The sequence below is a fragment of the Sciurus carolinensis genome, chromosome 10, assembly GCF_902686445.1.
Source record: "Sciurus carolinensis chromosome 10, mSciCar1.2, whole genome shotgun sequence".
In the NCBI taxonomy this organism is placed as follows: Eukaryota; Metazoa; Chordata; class Mammalia; order Rodentia; family Sciuridae; genus Sciurus; species Sciurus carolinensis.
In genome coordinates this window covers 78750248-78775788 of record NC_062222.1, presented here as the reverse complement: position 1 = coordinate 78775788, position 25541 = coordinate 78750248, and the positions used below count along the sequence as shown (strand labels likewise).

At 38.7% G+C, this 25541-nt stretch overlaps 1 long non-coding RNA gene across 1 annotated transcript in view; it reads left to right on the top strand.

The window, feature by feature from the left end:
• The window catches only part of LOC124994422 (uncharacterized), a 41454-nt gene that overhangs the window by 7634 nt on the left and 8279 nt on the right, over window positions 1-25541 (top strand). The window contains exon 2 of the long non-coding RNA XR_007110489.1: window positions 21337-21443. This is a non-coding gene — a long non-coding RNA (uncharacterized LOC124994422). The remainder of the gene's footprint in view (window positions 1-21336; window positions 21444-25541) is intronic.

The following is a 25541-nucleotide window of genomic DNA, read 5'->3' as shown; positions in this document are numbered from 1 at the left end:
CTGGGAATCCAGTAGTAAAGTAGACAAAAATTTTTGCTGTCAGAAAACATAGATTCCAGTGGAAATAGCCAATATACATAAAAATAAATAAGAAAATATCACTATTGATAAGTGCTCAGGTACAAAAGCCAACTGATGTGATAGAGCGACTCTAGCAAAGACGAGCAGGAAGGCTTCTCTAAGATCACAGTAACAGGCAGAGGCCACGGTGAGATGATTGCAGGAGAAGGGAGCAGGATGGGACAAGCATTCCCAATAGAGGGAGTAGCTAGTATCATGTCAAAAACGAGTTGAGTAACAGAAAGAAATCAGGGCAAAGCTGGTGCATAGCAAATGAGGGAAATGTGGAGTGAGAAGCCAAGACAGTGAGTGGGATTTGGGTCTTGAGGTTTGAGTTTTAGTCTAAGTATGAAAGGAAGCCTTTGGGGACTTAGAATAAAAAAGTTAACATATAATTTGTGTATTAAACAGATCATCAGACTGTAGTGTGGAGACTAGATTGTAGGAGATGCTAATGTAGAAGATGAACATCTACCTGGGAAACTACGGCCGCATGTGAGATGAGAGATGATGGTGACTTGGAATATCAGGGTACCTGGTAGAGAAGGATTGAGCACTGGAAAATGTACAAGAGGCAGAATTGAGAGAATTTGGTGGTGAACTGTAATTTACCAAAATTGAGAGTACTAAGTTGAGAACTGGTTTAGAAGCAGAAAGTCAAATCCTATTTAGGAAAGGTTATGTTTAGATAACCCTTAGACCTCTGAGTAATGATCTAGAGTAGGTGCTCTGGCTTGGACTGATTTGTCTCCCTAAGGTTCCTGTGCAAGGCAGTATTAAGGTAGTAGAACCTTTGATAGGGCCTAGTGGAAAAGTTAGGTCATGTGATATAGCGACTCTAGTGAAGACGAACAGGAAGGCTTCACCCTCATGAAAGTATTGATGTTGTCTTACAGAAGGTGGGGGCACAGGTCTCCTAAGAGTACATAAGTTCTTATGAGAATGGGTTGTTATAGGGCAAGTCCACCTGCCATGCAAGCCCTTTCTGAGCACAGCTGTTTTCCTTTCTGCTTCTCCAAAATGTTAGGATACATTCAGAGACCCTTGACAGAATGCCAGGGACATGCTGTTTGGACTTTAGAGACACAAGAATTGTAAACCTATTTTCTTTATAAAGTACCAACCCCTATGCATTTCATGATAGCAAAACAAAATGGACTAAGACAGTAGGCAGTTATACAAATAAGACAGGCGGTCAGGGGTAAGGTCAAACTAGAGATAAAACTTTGTAACTCTCAGGTATTGAGATGGTGTTTTAAAGCTATGGAATTAGATGAATTTATCTATGGAAGGAATCTAGAAAGAGAAAAGTCCTGCAACTGGGTCCAATGTTAGGAGTCCAACCTTTAGTACTATCTTTCTTAACTATTAAAACCTGCCTCAGCCATACTATGGCAATATGGCAAGGAGTAGAATTATAAAATCCATGTTATGTCTGTTTAAGGCCAGTACTGTTTGTGGTTACCGCAGACAATAACATGAAAGATGCTCCAGGAGTAAGGTTAATTTCAGGGTCTGAAATAAGGTTTATCTACTTCTTCCCCTATGGAAAGACTAGCTCCATTGCCAGGTCCAGAAGGTGTGGGCTTAAATTTTTTTAAAGGTGGCAGTAGGTTCTCTATGTATATCCTCTTTGCACAAGGGAAAACCAAGTTTCAGAATTTAGGGTTGTCTTAATCCACTCAAGCTGCTATTATGAAATACCATAAATGGGATAGCTTTTTAATGAGAGAGGGTGTTTCTTACAATACTGGAGACTGTGAATTCTAAGCTCAAGGTACCAGCAGATTCAGTGTCTGGTGAGGGCAACTTCTAGTTGTGTCCTCATTTGGTGGAAGTGGAAACTCTGGTCTCTTCAGCCTCTTATAGGGGCACTAAGCCCTTTCATGAAGGCTCCACCCTCACGACCTAATCACCTCCTTCAAAAGCCACACCTCCTAATACCATCACTTTGCAGATAAGGTTGAAAGATATGAATTTTAGAAGAAGGATGTTTACAATCAGCATAGCAAATGTCTTGTACAAATTGCACTTGTATCAAGTAGAATTCAGGCCTAGCATTTTGCATGGGATTCATCTTTCCTCGCCTCTTGAGTATTTGACTCTGTTGATCATTTTCACCCTTCAAAATCCCTGTCTTGGCTTCTACACCATAACTCTTTTCTGGTTTTTCTCCTACCTCCCTGGTCCAACTGTGAGTATCCCTTGCTAACTCTTCTTTCCATTTTTCCTTTCTACATTCTCTCTACTTATTCTGCGGGTTCTACCTAAGTAACTTTGTCTTTGCCCCAGATTCAATTACCACCTATATTCTTTTTTGCTGGGGGTGGTCAAAGAAAGGCGCTGGGGATCAAACCCAGGGCTTCACACATGCTAGGCAAGAGCTCTACCACTGAGCTAAGCCCTAAGCCCACCACCTATATTCTTATGATTCCCAAATCTGTGTAGCACACCTAACAGAGGACTGACTTTTAAGTAATTAGTCTCATCTTGGCTCTGTCCCTGGCTCTTCAAATTTAAAACCTTTCTGGAGCTGGGTGTGTTGGCATATGCCTACAATTCTAGCTACTTGGGAGGCTGAGGTAGGAGCTTTGCAAGTTCAAGGCCAGCCTAGGCAACTTAGTGAGATCCTATATCAAAATAAAATAAAAATAAAAATAAAAATAAAATAAAAAAGATAGGTTTGCAGCTCAGTGGTAAATTGCTTGCCTAGTATGTGCTAGGTCCTGGGTTCAATCCCCGGTACTACAAAATAAATAAACAGACAAATAAATGGTAAAACCTCTGGGCCTCAATTTCTCCATTTGTACAACTGGAGGATTAGACTAGATGATTCTGCTGTTCCTTCCCGTGTTATATTCTGATTCTAAACTTGATATTACTTCTATTTATGTTCATAATAAGGACATTTATTTCACACTCTATACCCTACATTGAATCAAGGACTTTTAACCATATTAATAAAATTAATTCTCCTAACAATATCCTGTGAGGTAGGAGTTGTTATTATCTTCTTTTTATATTTGAGGAAACCAAGATCCAGATAATGGAATTCACTACTATTAGATAACCAGTAAGTAGGGTGCAAGGATTCAACCCTGGCAGTTTTAGTCTGGAGTCCACATTGGTTATCCCTGGAGTAGAACTTACTATTTGCCTTCACAGCCCCTGATTTCTGTTCTCCCTTCTCACCTTAGCCCATTTCCCTTCTACCTCCTCTGAGTCCTGAAACCTTCTCTTACGTATTTCCCTTGTATCTGCATCTCTTCTCCTGCCATCTCTACTGGATATTTTCCTTTCTAACACAAAGCAAAATGGGCACCTTGCTTTGACATGCCCCTGCTTAGTCACTGCCTTAGGTCACCCTCATCACTGTTGCCCATGTCCATATGCGTCCTCCCAGAGCCTTTCATGCCACCTTGGACAGATCAACTCCCTTCCTCCAGGTGTTTCCATCTAGGAAAAGTTAAGTTTGAGTAGTTCATTAGGCATTAAAAGGAGAGGGTGTTATGAGATGGTTATATGAGGTGTTCTCCCAAAGCTCCTATTAATGCAGGAATATTCACAGGTGAAATGATTATATTATGAGATGTGTGACCTACTCAGACTCAGTGGTAACTGTAGGCAAGAGGCAGGAGGAGATGGGTCATAGGGGCATTCTTCCTGAGGCCCTGTCCCCACTCTCTCTGCTTCCTGACCCTGCTAATGAGCTGAGCAGCTTTCCTCAGCTATGCCATGTTATTCTGCCTCACCTCAGGCTGAGCTATGGAATTATCTGGCCATGAACTGAAACCATGAGCCAAAACAAACTTTTCCTCCTCTAAGTTGCTCTTGTTGGGTACATTTGTTACAGTAATGAAAGCTGACTAAAACGGATGCAAAGTGGGCAATTGATGTCGTCCCTCATCCAAAACACTGGTTCCTGAGACCAGGACCATGTCCTGTTCTCCACTAGCCCTTGTGGAGATTGACTTGGAATAATAAGATATATTAGTATCCTGGGGCTGCTGTATTCATTATCACACACTGTGTGCCTTAAAATAACAGGAATTGATTCTCTCACAGGACTGAAGGCTAGACATTGAAAATGAAAGTGTTGGCTGAGCCTCTCTCCCTGGGGAGACTCTAGGATGGAATCCTCCTTTTCCTCTTCCAGCTTCTGCATTCTTAAGTTTCCTTAATCTGTGGCCACATCACTCCAATCTCGGCTCCATCTGTACTTATTCACACCTTCTCTTCTGTGTGACCATTTTCTTCTGCCTCTTATGAGGATGTTTATCATTGGATTTATGGCCCAGTCAGATAATCCAGGATGGTCTAGTTACCTCTGTAAACTTTTACATCTTCACAGACAGGGTAACATTGACAGATTCCAGGAGTTTTGGATATGGACATATTTTTTTAAATTTATTTTTATTATAAATAAATGGGATACATGTTTTTTCTGTTTGTACATGGAGTCAAGGCATACCATTTGTGTAATCATACATTTACATAGGGTAATGATGTTTGATTCTGTTATTTTTCCTGTTATTCTGTTATTTTTCCTCCCCCCCACCTCTCCCTCCCCTCTTTTCCCTCTATACAGTACCTCCTTCCTTCATTCTTGCCCACTTCCCACCCCCTATTATGTGTCATCATCCGCTTATCAGTCAGATCATTCGCCTTTTGGATTTTTGAGATTGGCTTATCTCACTTAGCATGATATTCTCCAGTTTCATCCATTTGCCTGCAAATGCCATAATTTTATTATTCTTTATAGCTGAGTAATATTCCATTGTATATATATATACCACAGTTTCTTTATCCATTCATCAATTGAAGGACATCTATGTTGGTTCCACAGTCTGGCTATCATGAATTGAGCAGCTATGTACATTGATGTGGCTGTATCTCTGTAGTATGCTGATTTTAAGTCCTTTGGGTATAGGCCAAGGAGTGGGATAGCTGGGTCAAATGGTGGGTCCATTCCATGTTTTCTAAGGAATCTCCACACTGCTTTCCAGAGTGGCTGCACTAATTTGCAGGCCCACCAGCAATGTATGAGTGTACCTTTTTCCCCACATCCTCTCCAACACCTATTGTTGCTTGTATTCTTGATAATCGCCATTCTAATTGGGGTGAGATGGAATCTTAGTGTAGTTTTGATTTGCATTTCTCTTATTATGATAGTGAACATTTCTTCATTTGTTTGTTGATTGCTTGTAGATCTTCTTTTGTGAAGTGTCCATTCATATCCTTAGCCCATTTGTTGATGGGGTTATTTGTATTCTTGGTGTAGAGTTTTTTGAGTTCTTTATATATTCTGGAAATTAGTGCTCTGTCTGAAGTATGAGTGGCAAAGATTTTCTCCCACTCTGTAGGCTCTCTCTTCGCATTGCCAATAGTTTCCTTTGCTGAGAGAAAGCTATTTAGTTTGAATCTATCCCAGTTATTGATTCTTGCTTTTATTTCTTGTGCTATGGGAGTCCTGTTAAGGAAGTCTGATCCTAAGGCAACAAGGTGAAGATTTGGACCTACTTTTTCTTCTATAAGATGCAGGGCCTCTGGTCTGATTTCAAGGTCCTTGATCCATTGTGAGTTGAGTTTTGTGCAGGGTGAGAGATAGGGGTTTAGTTTCATTCTGTTGCATGTAGATTTCCAGTTTTCCCAGCACCATTTGTTGAAGAGGCTGTCTTTTCTCCATTGCATATTTTTGGCACTTTTGTCTGGTATGAGAAAATTGTATTTATTTGGGTTTGTGTCTGTGTCCTCTGTTCTGTACCATTGATCTACTGTCTATTTTGGTGCCAATAGCATGCTGTTTTTGTTACTATTGCTTTGTAGTATAGTTGAAGTTCTGGTATTGCGATACCCCCTGTTTTGATTCTTCCTGCTAAGGATTGCTTTAGCTATTCTGGGTTTCTTATTCTTCCAGATGAATTTCACGATTGCTTGCTCTATTTCTGTAAGGTACGTCATTGAGATTTTAATTGGAATTGCGTTGAATCTGTATAGCACTTTTGGTAGTATGGCCATTTTTTTTTTTTTTTTTTTTTTTGGTGCTGGGGATTGAACCCAGGGCCTTGTGTTTGCAAGGTAAGTACTCTACCAACTGAGCTACATCCCCAGCCCAGTATGGCCATTTTGACAATATTAATTCTGCCTATCCAAGAACATAGGAGATCTTTCCATCTTCTAAGGTCTTCCTCAATTTCTTTCTTCAATGTTTTGTAGTTTTCATTGTAGAGATCTTTTATCTCTTTGGTTAGATTGATTCCCAAGTATTTTATTTTATTTTTTTTTTTGAGGCTATTGCAAATGGAGTTGTTTTCCTCATTTCCCTTTCAGCTGTTTTGTCGCTTGTGTATAAAAATGCTTTAGATTTATGCATGTTGATTTTATAGCCTGCTATTTTGCTGAATTCATTGATGGGGTTTAGAAGTTTTCTGGAGGAGGTTTTTGGATCCTCTAAATATAGAATCAGGACATATCTTTTTTTTGAGGGGGGGCATCATTCAACCAACTAAATGAGGGACTAGAGAGAAGCTCAGGAATGCCTTTCTCCAACCTCTCACCTCTCCCTTTATTCAAGCTAACTTAAAATTCCCTTCTGGATTCAGTTCAGCTGTCACTGAATTAAGGAAACCATCCTTGACCCACATCCTCTGCCCAGTACATGTCCCCACCTATAAATCAATAACTTTCACATACGCAACACTATTTTAAGGGCTCCCTGTGTTTGAACTCACCTTTCTCTACAACCCTATGAGATAGTTCCTAGTACTATTCTTATTTTGTTGAATTCTCATGTCTTCTCCACCTGACCTCCCTCAGGGCAATAGTGAAGACTTTTTCATCTCTTTACCCCAACACAGCCATGGCACCTCCAGGCTCTGTATAAAGGGTTGTGGATTGAATCAATGACTGAACAAGAGATAGGGTCATAGACTGTGGAAGTTTTTGAGCATCAAATTAAGACATTGGATATTTGGATCACAGGGAACAACATAATTTTGCACTGAGAAATGATAATCTGCACCTCTCTCTTTTAAAAGTATCTTCTCCTTAGTCACAAAAGTTTTGTATAGGAAGATGATCTATTGAAAAGGGCTGATGGTTGCATAGTCGCCATTTACCTTCAGTGTATACTGTAATTGCATTGCTATTTGTATGTCTGTGGAGCAGATTTAAAGATTATATTATCTAGCTGAACAACATGGCTAACGCCTGTAATCCCAGCAGCTCAGGATGCTGAGGCAGAAGGTTTGTTAGTTCAAAGCCAGCCTCAGAAAGGCCCTAAGCAACTTAGCGAGACCATCTCAAAATTGAAAAAAATTTTAAAAGGGCTGGAAGATGCAACTCAATGGTTAAGTACCCCTGGGCTTGAGCCCTAGTACCAAAAAAAAAAAAAAAAAAAGAATTACATTCTAATTCTAATTGAATTAATCTTCACCAAGAAGATTTCAAATCAAATAATTTTTTTTCTTTTCTTTTTTGGAACCTGGGATGGAACCCAGGGCTTTGCAAATGCTAGGCAAAGGCTTTGCTGCTAAGCTACATCCCAGCCTACAAATAAAAAAATTCTTAAAAATAAACCATGAACTAAAGAAATACTGAACTTTAAGCCCTAGAGAACAATACTGCAAGTGCAGGGGACTAGTAGGGACCTTCATTTATATTAGACTTGAAACAATGATCATCTAACCACCTCCGGCAAGAATTGGCCCACAAACTTAAAATTGTGGCAAACAGAAATTGGCATTCTCCATCTTTACTAATGAGCTCCTTAAATGTATGCTGGAGCTTGTGATTTTAACTGATAGTACTGTAAGAGGTCATCATGATTAGCAGTATCCTTATAATTGTTTATTTTTTCTTATTTCTTTATATGGTTTCTATTTAAGTTTGCTTTTGTAATGTACATAACATTAGTACAGAATTGCATATCATTTCAAATAAATAAGTTGCCTGGTCTATCTGTCACTCACTCCAGGAGCCTATTTTATGTAGCTATTTTCTACAACTTTGTGTATTTGTTACTCTTTTTCTTTCTTCTCCATGTGGTACAATCCTAATGATTATTCAGCTCTTCCCCAAAATTCATAGGCTCCAATAATCACTCTTCTTGCTTCTTCTTTTAGAATATACCTTTATTATGGCATATCTCCTTTGGTGTATATTTGTCTTGTGTCTCCCCCAGTGGATTGTGAGTTTCTGGAGGGCAAGGGTCCTTTTAGTCACTCACTTGGTCCTTAATATAATGCAGTAGCGAGTAGTGTATATACAATCGGTGTTCACTGAACATAATCATCTCGGAGCATTAGATGTCCTAAACCCAAAACCAATATATGTTTTCATATATCATATATAGAGAGGAAGCAGAGAGCTATGACTTTAAAGCAAGAGTCTTCATTTCACATATAGCATTTTATAAGAATGAGTCTGAAGGTAGGGTCGCTGAGCTCTCCTGACAGCTGATAAATTATCAAATGCCCATCTTCATTGATTACCTGTGAAGAAGATCCAGTTCCAGACTTTCCATTTTACACGTAGTTATGAGCTAGTTATAATCTACTAAATGAGTTATTAAAATTGAATATTTATGTACTATAATTGGCACATTTCTAAAGAGTGCTAAGGATTCTAATTTAGCACTCTTCTAAAAAAGTCTGGCAGTCAGAGAAATCCTTGGCAAATGCACCTATAGAGATAGTTGGATTTCCCCCAAATTTCAAAAGGCTAATTTCTTATCATGCATCCTCACTATTATATTGTTAGTTGATGTCATGATTTCTTCTTGCTTATTAATTATAAATGACCGCAGTTTAGATTTATCATTATCAATTCATTCTGGGTTTCGTTAATTTGTTAGTATCTTGGCAGAATCATTATAGCCAGGAGTTCTGGTGTTGGAGTGTCTCCATGTACAATATGTGTGAAGTTGGGCAAGATATTAAATTTTCTAAGTCTCAGGATTTTGTGTGTGTGTGTGTGTGTGTGTGTGTGTGTGTGTGTGGTACTGGGGATTGAACCGAGGGCCTCCCACATGCTAGGCAAAATGAGGCAGGAGGGCCATAGCTGCTGCTCAGTGGTACAGCACTTGCCTAGCATGCACAAGGCCCTGAGTTTGGTCCCTGACAACACACACACACACAGAGAGGCACATAAATAGGAGTACTTATCTCATTGGTTTCATGTAGGGAATCACTGGATTAATGTGTGTAAAGTGCCTTCACAAGATGGTCCTTCAAATATAGAAAAGGCTCAGTAAATGGTATTTGTGTGATACATATTTGCATCATATTGGAGTCAGGGGAAAAGTAAAAGTAGTAAAATACAAGCAAGACCCTCGAGGAGGTGCTAGCACATGGTACATATATTTCTTAGAATCTGACTCAGCTTAAGAGTGACAGAACCAAAATAACAGTGACATTTTAAAATACAAGTTTATTTCTGCCAGGCATGGTGGCAGGAATCCAGTGCCTCTGGGAGGCTGAGGCAAGAGACTCACAAGTTCAGCAACTTAGCAAGACCCTATCTCAAAAAAAAAAAAAAAAAAAAAAAAATCAGGTGCAGCCTAGAGCTGAAATAAATGCAATCATCATTTACCCAGATTCCTCTATCTTGTTCCACTGTTTCTCAAAGTGGGATTTCCAGTCCATAGTCAAGATAACTATCTCAGCACCAGCCACCATGTCTGCACTCTGGCTAGCCAGAGAGAAGAAAGGCAAAGAAAAGGACATAGCTCCTCTCTCGAAGGACTTGTGTTAGAAGCTGCACACAACACTGTTGCTTACCTTTCACTGGCCAGATTGCAATCCCACAGACACCTCAAGCTGCACAGGGTGGCTGGGAAATAAAATCTTTGTTTTGGAGGGCTGGGGTCGTGGCTCAGTGCTAGAGCACTTACCTAGCATGTGTGAGGCACTGGGTTCACGCCTCAGCACTGCATAAAAATAAATAAATCAAATAAAGGTATTGTGCCATCTACAACTAAAAATTTTTAAAAATCTTCATTTTGGATAAGCATATTCTCAACTAAAAAAGAGGACTTCGTTGGATACGGTAGTGCTTGTTGGTGATCCCAGCTACTTAGAAGGATGAGACAAGAGAATTGCAACTTCTAGGCCAGCCTGAGCAACTTACTGAGATCCTATCTCAAAATAAAATTTTAAAAAAGCACTGGGGATGTAGCTCAGTGAGAGAGTGCTCCTAGTACTTCCACCCCTCCAAAAAGAGGGAATTTATTATTATAGACTAAGCTTATCAACTAAAGCACCATTGACCCTTTGGGTAGGACAAATCTTTACTGAATAGGATCATTTTGAATATTTTAGGACATTTACTGTCTGGGCCCCAGATATTACCTAAATGCCAGTTAACACACTCCCAGTCACTGTATCAACTCAACTGTTCCTGTACATTTACAATTACTCTTAGTACTATCCTTATATTTTAGATTTCTGTGGCAGGTGCCTATTATTGAATGCCCAGTGTATCACTTTAAGGGGAACTCTCCTTGGCATAGCCATGTGCCAGATAGCCTTCCTCTTAGGTGGCTCTTCTTTTCTAGCTGCAGAGATGAGAAAGCCATTCAGCATCCGACCTATGCCAGGCCAAATAAAATCTTTTCCCAGGTTTTTAAAAACAGAACCAAGGGGTATGGTTTAGCTCTTTTATGAGTGGAGATGTGAAATCTAGGCTTTTGATACACTCTTGGTGGGAATGTAGGGAATGTAAAATTGTCTACTCTTTTGGAAAATAGCATGACAACTCTTCAAAACATCAACATAGAGATATTATGTGTTATGGTTTGGATATGAAATATCCCCCTAAATCTTATGTAAGATAATACAGGAATGTTCAGAACCAAAATTTTAAAAGACCACTGTAATTGGTGGTAATTGTAGGCAGGTTGGGTGTGGATGGAGGAAGCTTGTCCCTGGTGGCATGTCTTTGAGGCTTACATATCTTTTCCTGGGCTTTTGGAGCTCTCTTTCTCTGTTTCTGTTTTCTCAGAGCTGAGCAGCTTTCCTCCACCACACCCTTCCACCATGATATTCTACCTTACTTTGGGCCCAGAGAGGTGGAGTCAGATGACCATAGACTGAACCTCTGAAACCAAGATCCTAAAATAAATGTTGCCTCCTCTAAGTTGTTCTTGTCAAGTCTATCAGTCACAGCAATGAAAAGTGAACTAACAAAACATTAGGGTTTAGATTTGGAATGTTCCTCAAAGGCTCATGTGTTCAAGGTTTGCTCCCAATAAAGCAATATCCAGAGGTGGTGCTTTTGGGAAGTGTTTAGATTATGAGGGTTCTGACGTCATCAGTGGACTAATACCCTGGGAGGTGATGGAAACTGTAGGCAGATAGGGCATGGTTGAAGGAAACAGGTCACTACTAGCATGCCCTTGGGGACTACCCATATCTTGTCCCTGGCCAGCTTCTCTCTCTCTTTCCCTCCTGCCCTTACCCTGCTTCCTGTCTGCTAGTTGAGCCACTTTCCTCTACCTCACCCTTCTGCCATGTGTTCTGCCTCTCTTCAGGACCAATCCAATGGAGCTGGCTGACACAGACTGAAACCTCTGAAATCATGAGTAATAATACCTCTATCCTACTTTAAATTAGTTTTATCAGGTATTTTGGTCACAGTGATGAAAAGCCAATTAATACAACATATGACACAGCAACTCTACTCCTAGGAATATGTATGAATCAGCTTCTCATCACTGTGACAAAATACCTGAGAAAATCAACTTATAAGGAAAAAGGGTTGATATAGGCTTACAGTTTCAGAGGTTTTAGTGCATGGTCAGTTAGCCCTATTGCTTTTGGGCCTGTGGCAAAGTCATACATCATGGTAGGGAACATTTGATGGAATAAGCTGCTCACTTAATGGTGACTGAGAAGCAAAGAGAGATGGGAGGGACTGGATTTCCACTATGCCCTTTGAGGGCACAGTTCCAATGGCCTAAAATCTCCCGTTAGGCACCATCTCTTGAAGGTTATGCTTCCACCATCTCCCAGTAGTGCCCACCTGGGAACCAAGTCTTTAACACTTGGATCTTAGGGGTCATTCTCAATCCAAACTATAGTATTGTATCTCTGAGAAAAATGAAAACATATTGTCATGGTTTGGACCTGAAATGTCCTCCAAAATCTCATGTGCTCAGAGGGGGACTTTGGGGAAGTGATTAGATCATGAGGGCTTTGACCTCATCAGTGGATTACCACTGATGGCTGAATGAACTACTAGGAGGTGAGAACTAGTTGGAGGAAGGAGGTCACTGCATGTGTGTCCTGGAGGGATTTATCTTATCTCTGGCCCCTTCCCCTTTCTGTCCACTTCCATGAGGTGAGTAGCTTTCCTTTGCCGTGCCCTTCTTCCATGATGTTATGCCTCATCTCAGGCCCAGAGCAATGGAGCTGGCTAACTATGAACTGAATCCTCTGAAACTATGAGCCAAAATAAATCTTTCCTCTTATAAGTTGTTCTTGTCAGGTATTTTGGTCACAGTGACAAAAAGCTGACTAACACGCATATGTTCACACAAAAATCTGTTTATGAATGTTCATAATAGTATTATTCATTATAGCTGAAAAATAGAAACAACCCATTAATCCATTGTCAGATGAATGAAAAACCAAAATGTGGTACTAATGCATGATGCTACTATGTGGATGAAACTTGAAGAAAACATGGTAGGTGAAGGAAGCAAATCATAAATGACCATACTATATGATTCCACTTATATGATATGTGCAGAATAGGTAAATTCATAGAGACTAAAAGTAAATTACTACCAGACTCAGCAGCACACAACTGTAATCCCAGTTACTGGGGACACTGAAGCAGAAGAATCACAGTCAAAACCAACCTCATAACTTAGCAAGACCCTGTCTCAAAAAATAAATAAAGGTTGGGAATGTAACTCAGTAGTAGAGTGCCATGGATTCAACCTCACTACTCTGGTACTGCAAAAACAATCAAAAAAAGAAAGAAAGAAAGAAGAAAGAAGGAAGGAAGGAAGGAAGGAAGGAAGGAAGGAAGGAAGGAAGGAAGGAAGGAAGGAAGGAAGGAAGGAAAGAGAAAGAAAGAAAGAAAGAGAGAAAGAAAGAAAGAAAGAAAGAAAGAAAGAAACAAAGAAAGAAACAAAGAAAGAAACAAAGAAAGAAAGAAAAGAAAAGAAAGAATTACAGTTGGCAGGGGAGAGAGAAGAATGAGGAGAGATTGATGATGCTCATGGGTATTCTTTCCCAATAGCCTGAAGCTTCATATTTCCTGATCTGCACTTACTTAGCCTTAATAAATTCCCATCTTTTTACTGAAAACTAAATAGGGAACAAACACACACACACACACACACACACACACACACACACACACACACGCAAGCCTTCATGGATTATCATTGCAATTTGGAAATGAGAAAAGTATCACAACCACTCCCCGGCTCCCCCAGTAAAGGCCATTAAACCCAGGGCTTCATGCATGCTAGACAAGTGCTTTACCCCTGATCCACCTCCCTGGCCCTTTGTATTTTATCTTGAGACAGGGTCTTGCTAAATTGCTGAAGCTAGCCTTGAACTTGCAATCTTCTTGCCTCCTGAGTCACTGGAATTACAGGCATGCACCTCTGTGTGGAGTTCATGCACCTCTGTGTGGAGTTCACATATGCTATTTTGTACACGATTTGACAAACAAATTTAGTGGTTAAGCAGATACATATGAACCTAGTCCCTCATTCCCATTCATCATGGACCCTGCATATACAGAGGGTCTTCATTGTTATCTCTGGGGTATTTTTCCCACCCCCAAGAAAAGTCAGAGTAACACATATATTTGATCTGTATCCCTGGTTCTTCCTCAAACCCTTGGGTTTCTGAGTGATAGGAGTATCTTTTGTCATTCACAAAGAGATCCTTTCAACCAAGCCTGAATTTATGCTAATGAAGAGCCTTCAGAAAGTTTCAAGGGAGGGACTAGCCAGCCAGAGAGACCAAGCACAGGTCTAGAGGGCTGCAGGTCTCAATCCCACACTTCCTCCTCTGGGGAGGGGAGAGGGCGCCAGAGACTGAGTCCAGTTGGCACCAGAGGTGGTCTGAGGTCCCAGAGAGGGAGTCTTCCACTTAGGATGACAAAGTCCTTGTAGGGAAGATGTGTCAGATAGTAAGGCACAGAGATTTATTTAGGAAAGCAAGGAGTGCACATTCAAGGGACAACACAGGCCATCTCAGAGGGAGAGACACTTTAGGATTCCCAGGCTCTTCTTTTAAAAGGAAGTTGGTGAAGGTTGGGCATGAGAAGGTAGGTAAGGATGACATCAGTATGGTGATCACAAGATGGTTCGTGGTGGGCTGGCAATTTTCAGGATTCTCAGGTTGACATCTTCTCCATTATCTGATCAACAGACAATATTGGGAAATATACCCTATATTAAAGGTTTCATATCTCCCTTTTTGTAATGCATTCTAAAAATATGTAGGAAAATTAACAGTGCACAGGGCAGTTTTCATAAGTGGGTAGATTTCCAGCAACTTTAAAATTGTGAGTGAAGATTTATGGATTTCCCAGAAATTTGGGAGTGGCAGGCCTGGGAGAGAGCCCTGGCTTGGGGAGAAAGGTATGAGGAACTTTAGCACAAATCTTTCCAATTAAAGTTATAGTCTCCATGTCCTTCCTTTTGTCTCCTTTTTACCTGTCTTTTATTTTTTCTGTCTTACCTCACTGTCACTTGTTAAATGGTTTAATCAATCATGCCTATGTAAAGAAACCTTGATTAAAAACTCTAAGAAATTTTGGTGAAATTCCTGTTTGGTGAACATACAATATAAAGGGCAGGTATGGCACATCCCAACTCACGGGGGCAGAAACTGCCACCTCTCCTCTCTCAGACCTCACCCTAATGCATCTTTTCCATGTGGCTGCTTCTTTTTCCTTTTGGCACCAGGGATTAAACCCAGGGGCACTTTACCACTGAGCTATATCCCCAAACCTTTTTGTTTTTTATTTTGAGACAGGGTCTCACTAAATTGCTTAGGTCCTTGCTGAGTTGCTGAGGTTGGCCTCGAACTTGGGTTTCTCCTGCCTCCGCCTCCTGAGTCTCTGAGATTATAGATGTGTACCACTGCAGCTGGCTCCCTGTGACTATTTCTAAATTGTATTCTTTATAATAAAATGGTACTTGGAAGTATAGTACTTTCCTGAGTTCTGTGAATCATTGTAGCAAGTTATCAAATTTGAAGGAGAGTTTGGAAACTTATGAATTTGGAGCCACCTTGGATAGTCAGAAGTGTGGGTGACACCTAAGACTTGGCATCTGAAGTGGGGGGCAGTCTTGTGAAATTTAGGTCCTAACTATGGGGTCTGCACAAACTTTGGGTAGTGTCAGAATTGAATGGAACTGTGGGATACCCAGATGGTGTTGGGGAATTGTTGGAGTGTATCAGGGAAGGTAACATTTGCTAAGTAGACATTATCTAAAAAGTTTGAGAACACTACAGGAAAGTACTTAGGATGAAAGCACTAGAGTTTGAATGTAAGATAGAAAGAAGTACTTTGCTACTTTGAGACACTTCTTCAAGTAAGATAAAAGTGTTATTTTTAGAGTTGAGTCATTCTTAGCCAGGCACAGGGGCACGCCCCTGTAATCCTGGTTACTTAGAGACTGAGGTAGGAGGATCACAAATTCAAGGTCAGCCTCCACAATTTAATGAGAACCTTTCTCAAAGGGAAAAATTATAAAAGGCTAGGGATGTACTGTGTCCCAGGATTTAATCCCCAATAGGGAAGGAAATAAATCTATAGCGATTCTTGATCATACAAATGTTTACTAGGCATACTTTTCAAAAAAGCAAAACAAACAACACACCCCATCACCCAAATCTACTTTCTTAACTCATGGACCTTCTCAAAGATAATAAGTCCTGTTTACCAGAAAGTATTTAGGAATAAATCTGTCTCAAGTCTCTGTTAACCACGGGATTATTATGTACTTCCATCTGGACAAAGTTTCTGTGGGTCTTGAAACAAAATAATTGTTGCTATCCACATAAGTATGAATGGTGGTAACAAAATATATTTTCTTCAATATATTTCTTTAAATCACATTGATTCTTTTAGAAGAGTCAATTATTTCTATTCTTGCTCTGCCCTCTCCATTCTTCTTTGGACTTTCCCCTTTTTACCTGTTAAATAAAAAATATAGGTGGTAATCATTTTGAACAAGGCTCCTGAATTGAGTTCCAACAGCCTGGACTCAAATTAAAAATGAAGTCACCCATACTAAAATTTATGTCACCAATCTAACCTGAGATATCAGGACAGAGAGACAATAACCAAATTTCCCTAACAGACCAGTTTTAATTGGAATGATAATAAAGTTCCCTTTTCTTTAATCCTTACAAAAGAAAGAAATCTGAAGTTATCTGATGTTAACCAGTCAGTTATTTTTCTATTGTTCTTTCTCTGTTCCTACTTACAAAGAAAGTGCCTCTAAAATGACCAGTCCAACATCAAGGAAAGAAAATTACAGACCAATCTCCCTAATGAACTTACATGCAAAAATTATTAATAAAATATTAGCTAATTGTACTCAACAGCCTATTAAGAAGATTATACATCATGACAATGACCAATTTGGTTTTACCTCAGAGATACAAGGATGGTTTAACATACCCAAATCAACAAATGTAATTCTTCACATAAATAGAATTAAAAATAAAAATCACTTAGTCATCTTGATAGATGCAGAGAAAGCCTTTGACAAAATTCAGTACCCATTCATGATAGAGACACTGAAGAAACTAGGGATAGAAGGAACCCGCCTCAACATCATAAAAGCTATATATGAAAAACCCAAAGGAAACCTCATAGTAAATGGAGAAAAACTGAAAACATTTCTTTTAATATCTGGGACAAGACAAGGATGCCCAGTCTCACCACACATATTTAACATACTACTAGAAATTCTAACCAGAGAAATTAGGCAAGAAAGGAAATAAAAGAGATAAAAATAGAAAAGGAAAATGTCAAAATATCACTGTTTGCAGATGATCATGATCCTCTACTTAGAAGATTCAAAAAGAACCACCAAAAGACTACTAGAGCTAATAAACAAATTCAGCAAAGTAGAAGGTTACAAAATCAACATGCAAAAATCAATAGCTTCCCTAAATACCAATAATTAATCTGCTGAGAAATAATCAGGAAAACAATCCCATTTACCATAGCCTCAAAAAATAAAATAAAATACCTAGGAATAAATTTAACCCTGGAGGGGAAAGACCTGTACAATAAAAACTGTAGAAAATTGAAGAAAGAAATGGAAGAAGACATAAGAAGATGGAAATACCTCCTAAACTCACGGATAAGCAGAATTAATATTGTTAAAATGGCCATATTAAAAGCAATATACAGATTCAGTGCAATCCCCTTCAAAATACCAAGGACATTCTGCACAGAACTAGAAAAAACAGTCCTAAAATTCATTTGGAAAAGTAAAAGACCCAGAATAATCAAAGCAATTCTAAACCAAAAAGCAATGTGGGAGGTATCACAATACCTAACTAAAAATTATACTGCAGAGCTATCGTAACTAAAACTATATGGTACTGGCATAAAAACAGACACATCGACCAATGGCATAGAATACAAGACACAAAGACAAACCCACACAGATACAGTCATCTGATCCTTGACAATGGTGCCAAAAACATACATTGGAGAAAAGACAGCTTTTTAAACAAATGATGCTGAGAAAACTGGTTATCCATATGTAGAAGAATGAGACTAGACCCTCATCTCTCACTCTGCACAAAAACCAACTCAAAATGGATTGAAGGCCTAGGAATTAGACCAGAAACTATGCAATTCCTAGAAGAAAACATAGGGTCAATACTCCAGCATATGGGTACAGGCAATGACCTTCTCAATAGAACCCTTAAAGTTCAGGAAATAGTAAGAGTTAATAAATGGAATGGTATCAAATTAAAAAGCTTCTGCACCTCAAAGGAAGCAAGAATGTGAAGAGAGAATCTTCAGAATGGGAGAAAATCTTTACTAGCTACTCTTCTGACAGAGGATTAATATCTAGAATATATAAAGAACTCATAAAACAACACACACATGCATGCACACACACACACACACACACACACACACACACAACAAATAGCCCAATAAATAAAAGATAAAATGAATTAAACAGATATTTCTCAAAACAAGAAATGCAAATGGTCAAAAAATCCATGAAAAAATGTTCTGCATCATTAGCAATTAGGGAAATGCAAATCAAAACTACACTGAGTTTTCATCTCACAGTAATCAGAATGGCAATCATCAAGAATACTAACAATAATAAATGCTGGAAAGGATGTGGAGAAAAAGGAACACTTTTACACTGTTGGTGGAGTTGTAAATTAGTTCAACTACTATGGAAATCAGTATGGAGGTTTCTTAAAAGACTAGGTGTGGAACTACCATGTGACCCAGCTATACCACTCCTTAGTAATTTATTCTAAAGAATTAAAGTCATCATACTATAGTCATTTTTGCATACCCCTGTTTATGGCAGCACAATTTACAATAGCCAAGTTATGCAATCAGTCCGGGTACCCATCAACAGATGAATGAATAAAGAAAATGTGTTCTGCATACACAGTGGAGTTTTATTCAGCCATGAAGAAAAATGAAATTCTATCATTGTAGGAAAATGTATGGGACTTGAGACCATTATGTTAAGTAAAATAAACCAAACTCAGAAGGTCAAGGGTTATATGTTTTCTCTCATAAGTGGAAATTGGTGAGGAAAAAGGAAAAGAAAAGTGGAGGGTGATTGCGTGAAAAGCAAAGGGATAGAGGAAAGGGACCAGGAGGTGGAGAATGGTGGGGCAGGGAGGGGTAGAGTGCAGGAGTGCACTGGTCAAACTACATTGTTACATTGTATGCAAGTATTAATATGTAACAACAAATCCTACCATTATGTACAACTATCATGCACCACCAAAAAAATATAGAGAAAAAAATGAGCAGTCCATGGTTTGTTCTTTGTTTCTGCTTCCTCGGCACTTTTCTGTACTATGAAACCAAACTCTTCTACTCACCTCATTGGGACACTTGCTGTATTTTATAGAATGAAGTATTGTTGGATTCTAGAATGACAAATAAAGCCAATTAAGGTAAGCTATTATAATTTTGTCTTTTGACATACCCAACAGCCCCCTTCATATGAAGGACATTTTAAAAAATTGACATATACACTGACCGAGATTGATATTTTAAAGGGAAAAGAAATAGTCAATTATGAAAAAAATTACATCACTTCAATAAGATGGTAATAAAGAATATTATTTTTGGATTCTTGGTGCAGTGAGTAGGCAAAAGAAGAAACATACTTTTAGATTTAGAAAAGGACAAAACTTCAAAGCAATTCATGTGGCATAATATAAACTAAATTTTTGCAAAATGAACATAAAATGATAGATTTTAAAAGAAGCGCATACAAAAATAATGAAGATTGGAACTGGTCAGTGTGTATGGCTACAGTCTTTCTTTTGAGGAATAATATCATTATATTGTGACTCGCTCTTACTAATTAAGAATCCCCACATACAGCATTCATTTTCAAGTTAAAATTTTAATAAAAGAATTGTTTCTCCCCTAGATTCAAGCAGTGGTTTTAGTGTTATTTCCAATGAGAATATTTAACTGTAGTTCACCAAATTAGTTCATCAAATCACAATTGAAAGGTTCAATGACTTTTTTTTCTCATTTTGAAAAGATGGCAATTATAGTCTTATGATGGGTCTTTATAGACTGCTTTTTGCACTAGAGAAAACAGTTTATATTACCTTTCTAATATTTTAAAACTACATGAGCCTGTTCATAACACCTTTAGGAAATTGTAAACATGAATAAAATTAAGCAGACAATTTTTAGTTTGCTAATTGAATAACACTTTAGTTCATCCAAAGTGGTTCTTAGAGACTATAACAAGTAGTTCATTTATTTTTAATTGCTAATTTAATTTCAGCTGTAATACTTGTATTTAGGAAATGACTTCATAGAAGAAGGCATTAGGTGGCAAAGAGAGAAATATTAATCATGCAATAATCCTTAAGATTCCATCAGGCGCAGAGCTTATGATACTATTTAGAAGAAATAAAGCCCTTCTGTAACTAACTTTCCAATGTAATGTGTGTTAAATTGGTAACAAAAATTAATATGTGTCTCTTATTTTTCTTAGTGGGTCACAGGTGTTTACATGAAGGGCCCTGCAATGTAAGGAAAAGAGTACTGACTGTGAAAGTCTGGGGTGCTGGTTCTATGTTTTGCTCTGAAACCATTCAGCTCTGTGATCTCAGTCTTACAAGTTAGTGTAGCATTTCTGGATTTCAGTTTCCTATCTGAGGGATAAGCTTAAGAATCTCTAATCTTCCTAGCTCCAAATTTCTGTGATTAATTCCATAATATTCAGGGTGTGTCTGTAACACTGACATATTTTAGTACTAGTAATGAGCCTGGGATTGTGGTCACAACACATGGATACCCAGTTCTATTGCTTACTTGCAATGTGACCTTGGACACGTCATATTTCTGAATTCTAGGTTATTCAACTAAAGCAGAGTTAATTAGCAGACACTATTGATGCTGTGCTCCATAGCCCTTCAGCCCACTGCAGCTGCAGGGGACAGTTACCATAGCCTGTTACCTGCCTCCTCTGGGTGCAACAGGAATTTACAGAGCCCAGAATTATCATGAAATCAATGCCTCCGGGTGATCTCATCTACCAGTGAGAGAGAAATCTTTCTTATCTCCTTCCCCTTTTCCCCAGTACTGGAAATTGAACCCAGGGATCCTCTACCACTGAGCTATATCCCCACCCCTTTTTATTGTTTACTGTAATTTATTTATTCATTTATTTTTGTGATGCTGGGGCTGGAACCTAGGGCATCACACATGTTAAGCAAGTACTTTACCACTGAGTTACAACCCCAACCCATATTTTTTATTTTGAGAGAGGATCTTGGTAAGTTGCCAAGCCTGGCCTGGAACTTAAAATTCTTCTGTCTCAGCCTCTCAAGTAGCTATGATTACAGGTGTGCATGCCCAGCTCTTCCTGATCTTTTTTATCCCCACAGTAATGGGGATTGAACCCAGGGGAATTTAACCACAGTTATTATACACACATATTTCCTTGCTTTGACAGCTGAGAAGGCCAGCAACTACCCCCCAGTAGTGATGAGCACACCTAGTACCCAGATTTGGTTCTAATAGTATTCTCCATTCCAGGAACCAGAGAGAAATGCTAGAGCAAGTCATATTCAAGATTCGCCTGTGACTCAGGAGGCAGAGGCAGGAGGATCGCAAGTTTGCCTGGAGTATTAAAGTACCAACAAGTAAGGAAGTGCTTGCTCAAAACCAACCAACCCACAGTGAGAGGGGTTTTTCAAAGGAACACAGGAGTCAAAAGAAAGAGCTCCCAGTTGCCAAAGCTTTTTGAGCAACAAAATAAATAATATAACATTGGATTATAACCCAAAGAATGAAATAGATATCTGTGAATCTATAGTGATATAAATTGTTGAATACTTAAATAAAGGGGAAGAATGACAACTCTCCCATGATACCATGACATATCAAATATTTTTTGTAGACACACTACTCTCCAGGAAGTGGAACATAATTCCCCATCCACTTAGTGTGGGTGCACATTCTTCCTTCCAAGGAGAATAGTGTGGAAATTAGATTATATATGAAGAAACCTGACAAATAATATCTGAGCCAGATCTTCAAAGTTAACATCACCAGCTGAGGAGTTGAGTTGACACTATGTGCCCTTGACATGATTTGATGAAAATGGCATATTGTCCCTATGTTTTTCCTCCTATGAATCTACAACCCACAACTTTAGCCTAATCATGAGGAAACTATCAGACAAATCCAAATTGAGGGACACAATACAAAATAATCAGTCTTCTTCAAACTGTCAAGGTTATCAAAAGCAAGGAAAATCTGAAAAATTATCATAGCCAAGAAAAGCCCAAAGACGTCTAAGAATATTATGAACTATCCCGTATGGGATCTTGGAACAGAAAAAAGAACATTAGTTTAAAAACCAAGGAGATTGAATAAAGTATGAACTTTAGTTAATAATAACACATTAATATAAGTTCACCAATTTGTGTGTGTGACCCAGGGACCTTGTGCTGTGCTATTGCAGGTATTCTGTTCTACTGAGCCATACCCCCAGCTCTTGGTTCATCACTTCTAACAAACGTGCCATACTACTTCAAGATGTTAGTCACAGAGGAAGCTGAGAGTGACTTATGTAGGAATTCTACCATCTTCACAACTTTTCTGTAAATTTAAAGTCACTTTTGAATAAAAAGATCATTAAAAATGATACACAACTTAAAGAAAGTTTTGAAATGAGAAAAATAGAAAAATAGTATCTGTGGCTTATAATAAAAGGAAAATATATAACCTGAATCTCTTTCAAAGAACTTGCTACTCAGCCTCTGGGAGTGCAGTCAGCAAATAGTCTCAGCTGTCATCTCTTTCAGGATATGTCCCTTGAGGTTGGTCACACCTTATAGAAATGGCCTGCATCCAGGGACTGAGCACGGACGTACTGGCTTCTGAGCAAAGAGGGACAGCTCTGAATTGCAGTTCATTCCAGAGCTCCCCACTGAGTTGACTAGAGATTTTTTGGGCATCAGGATTCCAATTCTCCCTCTGTCCAATCCTGCTTCACCCACTTCCTTTCACAGTTTTGATTCCTAATAAACCTTTTATACCCCAAACTCCATTTTTGTATCAACCCCCAAAGAACTCAATCAATAACCTAGATTTTAGGAAACTCTGTCCTCCTATCCCCTAGACCCTAAAACAGAAAAGATAGAGGAAGAAAAGGAAGACTGCATGGTGATGAAAGAAAGAGTTCTACTTGGGCACAGTGGTGCACACCTGTAATTCCAGTGACTCAGGAGGTTGAGACAGGAGGATCTCAAGTTTGAGGCCAGCCTCAGCAACTTAGTGAGACTCTCTCAAGATTTAAATATGTTAAAAAAGGGCTGGGGTATAGCTCTGTGTTAGGGTGCCCCTGGGTTCAATACTTAGTATCATAGGAAGGAATCGTAATGGGTATATGTAGAGATAATTGTGGATGGATGGATGGTAATGATACCCTTAGCAGACTGCCAAAGTGGTGAGTTCTCTAAACTGCCATCTTGGACTGGCTCACTCAAGGTTTTGATCCAGTTAATTGAGTAGGACACTATCATGGAACCTTGGCAGCAAGAAATTCTGTGCCCACTATTTTAACAGAAGAGTTTTACTTGGTATTAAAGATAATTTCCTTCTGACCCTTACCTAGCCCCTCAACTTATGCTTAAATATTGAAACATTCATCTAAATGCCTTCTCTGATATCATTTAAAGAACTTTGCAGTTATGAACTTATATCCTTATTTTCTACACATATTCTAAAAAAACAGCATCTTGGTAGTAAAGTTGCTTTTGCCCATATCAATGAACTGTTTATGTCCCTTTCAAATTCATATATTAAAACTCTAATCCCTGGGCTGGGGATATAGCTCAGTTGGTAGAGTGCTTGCCTTGCAAGTACAAAGTCCTGGATTCAATGCCCAGCACCACAAAAAAAAAAAAAAAATAATAATAATAATAATAATAATAATAAAACAAAAAAAAAATAATTCCCATGGTATTTGGAGGTGTGGTTTTTCGGAGGCAATTAGGTCATGGAGACTTCGTAAGAAGAGGCCAGGGCTCTAACTAGCCTTCTTTTGGACATAAGAAAACACGAGAAATTAGCAGTCTATAACCTGGAAGAGGAACCTCAGCAGAACCAACTATTCTAGCACCTTGATCTCAAACTTCTAGCTTCCAGAACTGTGAGAAATAAATTTCTGTTGTTTATAAGTCACCCAGTTTATGACAGTTTGTTATAGAAACCTCAGCTAAAACACCTATCATCTCTTACCTCTTCTTTTAGGAACCAGCTATGTGCCCTGGGATTTTGGTGGATTTTGGTGCATATGCCCACACACTGGTAAAGGAATGGGTCCACAATACACATTAAGTCAATTGAATTTTTACCCAGTCTTGAGTAGAGCTGACAGAAACTGGGAAATGAAACTGACTGCTGCCAGTGGTAATGCCTAAAGAGTTGGCTCCTCTCCTGCCTGTGGCCTGACTTCAACTGTTCCTAGATGAGCTCCTCAGCCTCCATTAAGTTTTTCTATTTTGTTGACTTTAGCAAGTGTCTCCCCCAGACAGGACAATAATAATGATAACAAGAGCCCTTAATGGATATATTTTTACTTCATAATCTTCATATATCCTAATCCATACAAGTAGAGTATTTCTACAACATTCCTGAGATAGAGTGATGAATTCTTACAAAGCACTAAAGGCAGTTACAGGTAAGTAGCACAAAATGAGGATTTTTCTTTCACATTCCTACAATGTCCACCAATCCCACTTCCAGGAATTTGTGCTAAGGAAACAAACAGGCAACGAAAGGTATATGTGCTAGGCCACTGACCACAGTTATTAATAAAAATAAACTATAAAAATAATCCAGACATCAATGGGTAGTTGCAGTATTTAAGACAATGAAGAAGCCGGGTGTGGTGGTGCATGCTTGTAATTCCAGTGACTTATAAGGCTGAGGCAGGGGGATCATGAGGACAAAGTCAGCTTCTGCAAAAGCAGGGCACTAAGAAACTCAGTGAAACCCTGTCTCTAAATAAAAGAGGGCTGGGGATGTGGCTCAGTGGTCGAGTGACCCTGAATTCAATCCCCAGTACCAAAAAAAAAAAAAAAAAAAAAAAAAAAAACAATGAAGACTTGAATGCATTAACATGGAAAGATATTCTGATATACTTTTAAGTAAAAGTGTGATTATAAAACAATACCACTTTTGTTTTTACAAATATGTCTATATCTATATGTGTAAATAGTCATAGGAAAACTCTAGAAATAAATATAAAGAATATTGATAGTTACGATCTGAACAATAGGATTATGTAATTTTTGCTTTATATTTTTCAGAAATTTCCAAATTCCTTGCAAAGAGGTCATAGTTCATCTATATTCAGAAATAATCAATGAAGTATTAAAAGTGATGTTCTTGAAGAATTTTCAACAATGTAAAATTAAATAGAAAAAAAGGAGAAAGTACTATTTTTAGCATCACCATAGTTATATAAATGTATTCAAGTCAGCCCCATGGCACATGCCTGCAATCCCAGTCACTAGGGAGGCTGAGGCAAGAGGATTGCAAGTTCAAGGCCAGCCCAGGCAATTTAGCAAGACTCTGTCTCAAAATAAAACAAACAAACAAAAAATGACTGTGGTTTAGCTCAATAGTGTACTGGCCTGGCATGTGTGAGGCTCTGGGTTCAATTCCCCAGTACCACAAAAAAAAAAAAAAAAAAAAAAAAATCAGTGTTTCAGAAGAAAACACACTGG